The sequence below is a fragment of the Zalophus californianus genome, chromosome 7 (genome assembly GCF_009762305.2).
Source record: "Zalophus californianus isolate mZalCal1 chromosome 7, mZalCal1.pri.v2, whole genome shotgun sequence".
NCBI lineage: Eukaryota > Metazoa > Chordata > Mammalia > Carnivora > Otariidae > Zalophus > Zalophus californianus.
Genome location: NC_045601.1, coordinates 133,340,879 through 133,350,287, shown reverse-complemented (window position 1 = coordinate 133,350,287; position 9,409 = coordinate 133,340,879). Strand labels below are relative to the sequence as shown.

The 9,409-nt window shown below is 51.4% G+C and overlaps 1 long non-coding RNA gene across 1 annotated transcript; it reads left to right on the top strand.

Annotated features, from left to right (window-relative positions):
- The first annotated feature begins 1,296 nt into the window (after window positions 1-1,296).
- On the top strand, window positions 1,297-6,401 carry LOC113927823. Its single transcript, XR_003521750.1, has 4 exons — window positions 1,297-1,540; window positions 3,966-4,190; window positions 5,529-5,682; window positions 6,246-6,401. It is a non-coding gene; the product is annotated as an uncharacterized LOC113927823 (long non-coding RNA).
- The last annotated feature ends 3,008 nt before the right edge of the window (window positions 6,402-9,409 follow it).

Here is a 9,409-nt window from a genome sequence, read left to right as displayed (position 1 = left end):
AATAAATAAAGGACCCTTTATTAATACAGCTCGGACCCACGACTCCCCTGCTTAATGACTTCCGATGGCTTCCTACTGTTTGCAAAACAGCTTGTTCCTCAGCTTCCTTCACAGTGGGGATCAATGTTGTGTCAGGGCTCTCCAGAGAAACAGAATCAAGAAGTGTGTGTGTGTGTGTGTGTGTGTGTGTGTGTGTGTGTGTGTGTGTGCACGTGCGCGCCCACGCGTGCTTGGAGAGAGAGTGGGAGAGAGAGCATGGGCATGCATGGAGAGAGGGAGAGAGAGATTTTGAGTTATTGGCTCATGTGGATACAGAGGCTGACAAGTTCTAAATCTGCAGAGTGGCCAGCAGGTTGAGACCCAAAGAAGTGATGTTGCAGCTCAAGGCCAAATGCAGTTTGCTGGTAGAATTTCCTCTTCCTTGGGGAAAGCCTGTCTTATTTCCATTAAGACCTTCAACTGATTAGATGAGGCCCACCCACATTCTAAAGAGTAATTTGCTTTACTCAAAGTCCACTGATTTAAATGTGCATCTCATCTAAAACATAGCTTCACAAAAATATGTAGAATAGTGTTTGGTCAGATATCTGGGTACCATGGCCTAGCCAAGGTCTCACATAAAATTAGCCATCACTAACCTGGCTCTCCAGTTTCTTTTTCCAACACGGGCTCTTTTTCTGGCCACTCAGAGGCTAGTAACTATTCCTCGGATACACCAGGACCTGAGTAGCCTTGAGTAGACCTTGTCCATCCTGGTGCACTCCCAGAACCATGTTTCTGTGTCTTAGCACATTTCATTGTAATGGGGTGTGTACCTGCCTGTCTGTCCACTGGATTTTTCTACATCCTCAAAGACATTTTCAGTCTCTTATTCCTCCTCATGCTGCCGGCCTCTAACACAGCAGCGGGAACTCGAAGACCTACAGCAGATGTTTGTGGAACAAAAATGAGTCCAGAAAGCTAAAGACACCCCTACCACGGATGAGGGCAGATGGAATTAACCGAGGTCTGAGATGGAGGAGGAGACGAGAGCCCAGAAAGCTGCAATGATGCCCAGATTCACTTCTGGCTCTGGAAATCACAGAAGGCTTTCTCGAGGAAATAGCATTTGCATTGTGGCTGGAGAATCATGGGATTTCAACAGATAGAGATGGGGGAAGGGCATTCCAGTGAACGAAGGCCTTCAGTTAGATCACAGAAGTGGGAAGATGCAGAGAATGTTCAGGAAGGTGGACAGGGTTTTCTTAGAACGCAGGCTACACGAAGGTGGGGTGGGCGGGTGGCTGGGGTGGGGAAGGAAGCCGGGAAGGCAGCAGGGACCAGATTATGGCAGGCGGCCAGGCCAGGCCAGGCTCGGTAACTACCTGGATGGATTCAGATGCCGTGGTAGAGCTTCAGAGGCCGTCTACACCCGCAGGGGTTGGGGAGTGACCTAACAGTTCGAGCTGGGCTGTCACTGCTGCCTCTGCCGGGCAGGTTATTGGTTCAAGGTCGCTAATGTGCCAGTCCTCAGGGGTGAGCTCACTGACGCCTGAGTGAGGTAAGCGCCAGGGGTGGGCGCGCTAGCCACCTTGGGTGTCCTTCATTTGCTAACCCCCGACTGGGCCAGAGACCCGACTGCTCCAGTTGCACTTGGTGATGTCATTTAGACACTGTCTGAAAGAAGGGAAGGAAAATGTTCCAGAAGCTGGAAGACCCAAGCCAGATAGAGGCTTCGGTCCTGGCCGCAAACGCAAGCCTCCAAAAGGGTGGGTGGGGTGGCTTCATCAGCGTGGTTCGGGACGCTCGTGGGAAGGCGGGCCCGGGGGCCTGCGGCTGGAGTGCGCACCTCCGCGGGGTCCGGGGCGCTGGGCCCCAGTGGCCTCGGCCTCCGCAGACTCAGGATGACGGTAGCCTCGCCCGCCGCCCTAGGCCTCCGGTCCCTGCGCCGCTGGATGCGTGCCCCCCGGAGCTCGTGCAGGCCGCCCCGGGGCTCCCTAGGCCCAAGCAGCCGCAGACAGGCGCTGGTGGCCGGCTTCTTTGCGGGGCTAGTTCCCGCACTTCCCCAGCCTCCGATCCCCACCCCCAGTTCAGTCTCAAACATGGTTGCAAAGGAAGAGCTCCCCAAACACCTGTTTCACGTGACTCACTTGACCTTCGGCGTCCAGGGAAGAGCGAGTCCCCACCACGCCGCTCAGCTGCTCGTCGATATTCGATTTTCAGGGGATCTCACTCCCAAGAGCTGTCGGGAATGCGTTTCTGGTGGCCTTGGTTTCATGCGGGCCCCAATCCCGCAGGACATAAGCTCGCGGTTCTCTGGGGCCCCCCGCCCCTCGTCAGCCAGGGCCGCAGGTGCACCCCCAGCACTTCGGACGCTGGGGGTCCCGGGTGGTGGGCCAGGGCCGGACCCCGGGCCCGCGTGTGGGGCCCCTTGGCGTCAGGCTCTGTGCCTGAATGCTCAACGCCAGTGTTTTGGGGTCTAGGGCACAGCCTGCCTCACTGTGTGCAGTCCCAGGCAGGGAGATGGCAGGTGCTTGGCTCTGGCCCTATTTTATTCCCAGCTAGGTTTTAAAGCCGGGGCTGCAGTGCTTTGATGGGATTGAAGCAGAGCTTTAGGGAGAAGAAAAACAGCAGAGGACCAAATATTAAGGTCTATTAAGGTCTCTCAGTGAGGAAAAAATAAACAAAATAATTTTTCCATTTTAAAGAAAAGGAGCGGGGGATCCCTAGTAGGAAATTAATGAATGAAGGTCTTACTAACCATCGAAGTATTTTGTTTACTCCCTACAGGTTGCATTTCACAATCACTACCTCTCTTCCTTAAAAACAAACAAACAAACAAACCAAAAAAAAACCCAAACCTGGTCAAAAGTTAGGATACATTGTCTACCTCCGGCCTTATAAAGCTTTACAGAGGCAAACCTTCTCAGAAAGATCATGTGGCAGTTTCTCTGAGCTCTGCTCCTTCCAGTAACACTGCAGGTAGCAGGTGATTCCAGGGGTTGTGCTAGAGGTCCGTCCCCCCACTCCCTAGGATGAAGTAGTGGAACATTCCAAACTCCTCCTCCCGGCAAGAAAACCAATGAAAGCTGATTGAACCACAACAGCAACAGGCTGGATTTTGACCCCTAAGAGCGAAGGGGGTAAGGGGGCTCTGTAAGCAGTAAGGTCCCTCCAGCTCTGCCCCCTGCACTCCAGAGCCCCCAGTGTAAGGGGGACCACACGGGGTGCTAGAACAGGAAGCGTAGATCCTTCCCGAGTTACACCCTGCACTGCATCATGGGACTTAGTCCTTAATACAGCCCCAAAGGTTAAAGAGGTACCATGATTATCTCCATTGTTTGCATAAGAAAACAGAGCCCAGAGAGGTTAAGTAACTTGTCCAAGCTCACACATCTGGAATTAGAACTCAGGACTGTCTAAGCCCAGAGCTAGAGACCCAACCTTTCTTTAACTATCTGCCTCATGTTCCTTTCTGTCCTGGCCCTGCCATCTGGCCCTTCAGGACTGGAAGGGACAGGGTGAGGAAGGTGGTTCAGAGCCTAAGTGTAAGGAGAGAACCAGGGACACAGATATGGGCAAAGCATACTCCCTTCATTCCTCTGGCAATGACACCAAGGTTAACCGGCACTCCTCTCTGTACCCCTGGGAGTGACCCCCCCCCACTCGATGACTCCAGCTAGCCATAGATAACCTTTTGCCTAAATACAAGAGTCACCCTTTATCTGCGATGTCTCTTTCCACGGTTTCAAGAATCCACAAGGCGTCCTGGAGCATATCCTAAGTGGATAAGGGGGGAGATGCTATATTCTGGGTATTACAAATGTAAAAGGAAACCATCACGCCTAGTGAGACCCAGCATAAGACAACCAATTTAGTACATGGGAGTCTCCCTTCTCGTCTCTGCTGGAAGGTGCAGGGAAACAGATAATAATCTCCTAATGATGCTGTTTTTCTTCATCTTCTCTACTCTTTTCTCTGTTGAGCTACCTGGACAGTTAAAGGAGCAGGAATTGTCAGAAACAAAAGAAATATGGAGGAGTGTCCTTTTCAAATGTCGAATCACTTCCGAAGACCAGTTGAAAAGGCCAGTGCATAAATCTGCACCCTTTGGCCAGGCTGTGTGGTTTGCCTGTTTCCAGATACTCCGTCCAGAGACCTGATGAATCCTGGTCTCCTCCTGGTGATCTATTGAGCTGCCCCAAGAACAGGTACCCAACCTGACATGCAGGGTGTGTGTAAATCAAGCGGAAGTAACACGGGACCGCACCATTGGCATCTTTGTTTTCATTAGTTGAGAGAGTCAGTGCCTCCATTGATATAAGCAAACCTCAGCAAGGCTTCCTTTCAATCCATCTCCTGAGTCCCTCATTTTCTACATTGCGTTTATGACTTTCCAAAAGCTTGGTTCAGGGAGAAACTAAAGCTTCCAACCACTGTCCAGGTGTAGGTTATACGATACCTGGCGGCCTCCTTCCTGGCGGGGCGGTGGGAAGGCAGAGAGTGGTTTCTCATTACTGAGAGCAGAGGGGTGTCAGGATGGCTCAGTTGCTGGTGGTGCTTTAACCAAAGACTGAAGTCTCAAAAATCACCCAACCTGTGTACGTCATTAATCCCTAATGAGAAAACAGCATTTACTTATTCCACGTGGTCTCGGGGGAGCACAACTACAGAAAACCTGCCCTAATGCCCGGAATCAAAATGCTTGCTTTTGAATGGTCACCCCTTGTGTTGTAGTGGGTTCAGCTGTATCCTGTTCCTGGGGCCGCTCCAGTCCTGCCCCCTAATCCCTTCTAGGGGGAAACATACCCACGCATAGCTGATGCTTTCTCTCTGCCATAAATCAAGAGAATTAAAGTGCACCAGAGAAAGGAGAACTTTGGAGAAAAAGTAAGCAGCTGCCAGAGCAATTTATATAAGAGACACACACTCAAATATTGGTCTACTCCCAAGATCTACAAAACCTATTTATAAATCAGCAGTTGAATTGCTTGTGAACGCCTTTGCACAAATAAATGCTGACCGGGAAAGATCGGTTTGCAGCCCGAAAAAAAACATTCTTAAGGGACAGGGGATGATCTACAGAAGGAGAGAAATAATTCGTAGTACTGTTTTCACCAGGCCTTCCCCCCCCGTGCTGCCTTGAGTGAGTTGGTGATGAAGTTAATTTCAATATTTATTTGTAGCAGACATCTACCTACTTTTTGTTTACGCTACGCGACTTTGGGGAAATGCCGTTTCCCCAACCCCTGTGATTTCCCAGAGCTGGCATTCCTGTAATGCTGTCTCCAGATGGCCTCCAGAGATCTTGCCTCTTGTGCTCACACCCTCGTGTAGCGCCCCCCCCCCCCCGCCCCCCAACACGGTACCAGAGTTGGTCGGTGTGACCAACAGAATACAGCAGAAATGATGTCTGTCCCTCCCAAGATTAGGTTATAAAAGACTGCAATGCCATTCTGGGCTCTCCCCTCCTCTCCCCGCCTCCCCCGTGCTTCCTCACTTTCCCCTCCACTTCCCTCCCCTCCTTTCCTCTCCTCTTGCTTTCTTAGATCAGTCACTCTGTGGGAAGCTAGCTGCCATGTGGAAAGGCCATTCAGGCAGCCTACGGAGAGGCCCTGCGGTGAGCTACTCCAGAGCCAGAGGGAAACTGAGGCCCCCAAGCCACCACATGGGTGAGCTCGGAAGTGGATCCTCCAGCCCCAGGTGAGCCTTGGGAAGACAACAGCTTGCCTGCCACCTTGCGACAGACCCTGAGCCAGAACTGCCCAACCCAGCTGCACCCAGATCCCTGTCCCACAGGAATCATTTGAGATGATAAAGGTGTTAAGCTGCTAAGCTTTGGAGTAATTTGCTGGGCGGCAATAGATAACTAATACGTTGGCCCATCAGATTATGCCAAACTCCCAAAGACCTCAAACACTATGATTGGTCCAGAGGAAGAAACACAACCTAAGCAGAGCCAATCAGAATCCTTTTCAAGAATTGATATGGAGACTGGATGACTGAAAGTCAGGCCATTTCTTTGGAATCTCAGTGAGAGACCCTACTCTCTAAGGGGCATTTGAAAGTTGAGGGGTGAGGGGGACGTATTTCGTAGTCAGGGTGTATGGAACCACTCCTGGCATTTGATGTCCCTGCAGTGCGTGGGACAGTCCCACCCAACAAAGAATGACCAATTCCAAATTGTCGGTACCTCCACATTGAGAAACCCTGGGCTAGAACCTTCGGTGGCTTTAATTTTTTTACATATTTGTTCATTTATTTAGCCGTATGGAGATCTTCTATGAGAACAAAGTAAATCTGGATGTCCCAGAAACCAAGATATACTGAAAGAAAGATAGAGTCCTGATGATAGAATTTGAATCCCTGAGTTCACACGTACCTGAAGCCAGAAGTTGTACCCTTTGATCTTCCTCACTGCATGAGCCAATACATTTTCTTTATGCCCAGCAAAAGAGGTCAAACTGGGTTATTGATATTTGCCACCGAAGGAAGCATTCCTTTGTCATCATTCTGCCGCCCATTCGTGCACATAATATTTATTGAGCCTTTACTTTAGGTAAACCAATGGTTTACATCCTGCAGATACACAGTTAAAAGATGGCACATTCCAGAATGACAAGGAATTAACTAACAATTATGATACAGAGTGATGAGATATTTATACACACCTACATATTTTTTTTAAATGCTAAGAAAACACAAAAGAAGAAAATCAGCTCAGTCTAATGGGGGGAGGAGGTAGTCAGGGAAGAATGCACCCAGATGTAAAGGGAAAGTGAGACCTTCTGAAGGACTGTTTGGGAATGCCAGCAGAGAGGGTAGAGGAGCCTTGCTTGATAAACAACAAGTGACTCATTGCACAGGCCAAAGCTTTTAATATATCCCAGCCCTGGCTACTGAGGCTGAGATCACAGCGGTTCACTTATGGGCCATTTGGGAAAGCACGAAGTAATAAGACAAAAGAGCATCGATCTAACAAACTGTCCCATATAAAGCACTCGGGTCATTCTCTTTCTCCACTTCTTTATGATCTCCAGTATTTCATCTTGAGAAATAAGTCTCCATTATGAAAGCAACTCCGTTTTCTTAAAAGGGATGAAGAGAGTAAGATAGCCTTTCCCCCCTAGACTCAGGTCAAAGTGGGCAAAATCATTTTCCTCACGCCGTACATTATCACATCTCTTTCGCCTGGTACACAGAATTGTGGCAGGCGGCTACATGCTGTGAACTGGTGGGTGACAATGACTCCCCTTCCTAGTCCCAGAAAGGAAAGAAGTAGTGTTGTTGCACATTAAGGAGGCTCTCCATCTCTTGGAGGCACTCAGACTGGGTCTTGGGTGTGAGTAGAGAGAGGAGCAGCCGCTGAATTTCTTTTCCAGAGACTCCCAAACATTCCCCAACTGGCTCCCCAGCGCTGGAATGTCCAGGTCCTCCTTCAATCACATCACCATATTAATCGGGGGTCTGTGAGGACAAGGCATTATTCCAGGCACCACAGAAAATGGGGCCAGAAAGATACTGTCCTTGTTCTGAAAGAACATACAGTCTCCTTGGGGTGGTGATCATATGACAAGAATCAGAGGTGGCAGAGCTGGCTGAAGCACAATGGGAGAAGGGCTAGGAGGCAGCTCATGGCTGCCTGGCTGGGCCCTGAGCCAGGCCTAACAGAATGGGTAGAGTTTGATCAAGAAGAGAGAAGGAAGAACATTCTCCTTAGGCCAGAAAGGTCAGCACCTGGAGAAAGACACCTAGCAGCCAAACTGAAAAGTCAGAGGGTGTGTGCTGGGGAATAGGGTTTGTAGAGCTGCACGAGCCAGACTGGGGGGGAGTCAAGGTTGGGGGGGCTCTTGGTCTGTTGCTCTCAGCCTCAAATCCATGCTTCGTCACCTGCTCCGTGATAAAGGGGCTGTAAGCGGCTCTCCTTTGCAGCAAATGCAGTAGCAAGCTTTGTCAATACAGAGCTCTGGGTCCAGCAGGAGGAAGGAGCTTGTCTTTCTGGTTCCAGTGCGGGATGTTTCGGTCTCCTCCTCCAGCTCCCCGGGGGCTGGCTCCAGCCCTACACCCAAAGCTTGGCACCCAGCCCCCGCCCTATGGTTGCCCACGGGGACCACCTGGTCACAACGCTCCTGATGTAGAACCTGAGCGCCCCAGTCCTTGAAGTGCCCTGTCAGGGAGCAGGCTTCTGACACCCCACTGCCCTCTGTGACCTCTCCTGCCAATCTCGGCCCGCCTGCACCATTGCCCAGCAGCAGTGGACAAGCAGAGAGCATCCCCCCACCCAGCAGGCTGTGGTCACACCCTCTCCAACACTGTTAGAAACCCAGCCTAGGAGCGGGTTCCCCTTCCAAGCTTGTCCTCTCACAGATGCTCTCCATTAGCCTTAGGGAGTTCTGTAGGGTTCTTTACATCTGTGTAACACCTCCCCTGTTGTAGTTAATACATCTTTATATTAAATTTCCCGCATTCAACCAACAGTGTGGTCTGTTTCCCATCTAACACCGGCGGGCAGAGGAGTCTAGATGGCATGCTGGGGGAGAGGGGCTGAGAGAAGGTGCAGGGAGCATGGCGAGGGGAGCAGCAGGGATGCGTGCTGCTTCATTCCTGTCTATCTGAACATCTCAGAAAGTGAAGGAGACAAAGACAAGCACAGGGGAGAGAGGGGAAGGTGGGGGAGAGCATAAGAGGCACAGTGTCTGCGGTCTCCACCAGGCTACCCAGCAGCCCACCCACCCGCCAGCCTCCAGGGACCCCCAGGAACATGCTGCACCCTGCAGATGCAGCCTGAGCGTCAGCACGGTGAGGTGTAGGGACCACCGCCGAGTCTCCCAGGGGCGTGGCGAATGCACTGGAGCAGGGGTGAAGGGAGGAGGGGGCAGGGCAGAGCTGAGCTGACTGGCTGGGGGACCAGACAGCCCGCCCAAAGGAAGAATGGACAGGGGCTGGCGGCAGACGAGGTTGAAGCCACTAAGACTGGGGAGGAGGGGGTCACTAGTTCTTTCCAGGAAACCTTCCTTAAGAAAAGAGGACACGGAGGAAGGGAAAGCTTGGCCCCTCCCGCGCATGCACAGCTCTGGCCAGTCACTGGCCTCTCTCACCCAGTTGCTGGCTTATTAGTAGAAGACTAATGCCGACTGCATTCAAGTATGGTCTTAGGGAGGAAATGCAATGCCCCCAGCACCCTGTCTGGAACTGACAAATGCTCATTATGTTGGAAAGCAGAGAGCGAGGGATGGGCGCCCGAACAAGTAAGTTTGGCCCCGGGGGGGAAGGGAGAGGAGGGGCAATGGGCCACCTGCAAGGACAGGGCTCCCTGGCCACATCCAGTCCTGGGGCAGGGGAGGAGGGGTCTCTGCGTGAAGACAAGGTGTCAAAAAGAAGGACTGGACCTTAGCACAGCTTCTCACAACTATAGGGCTTGTGGGATTTT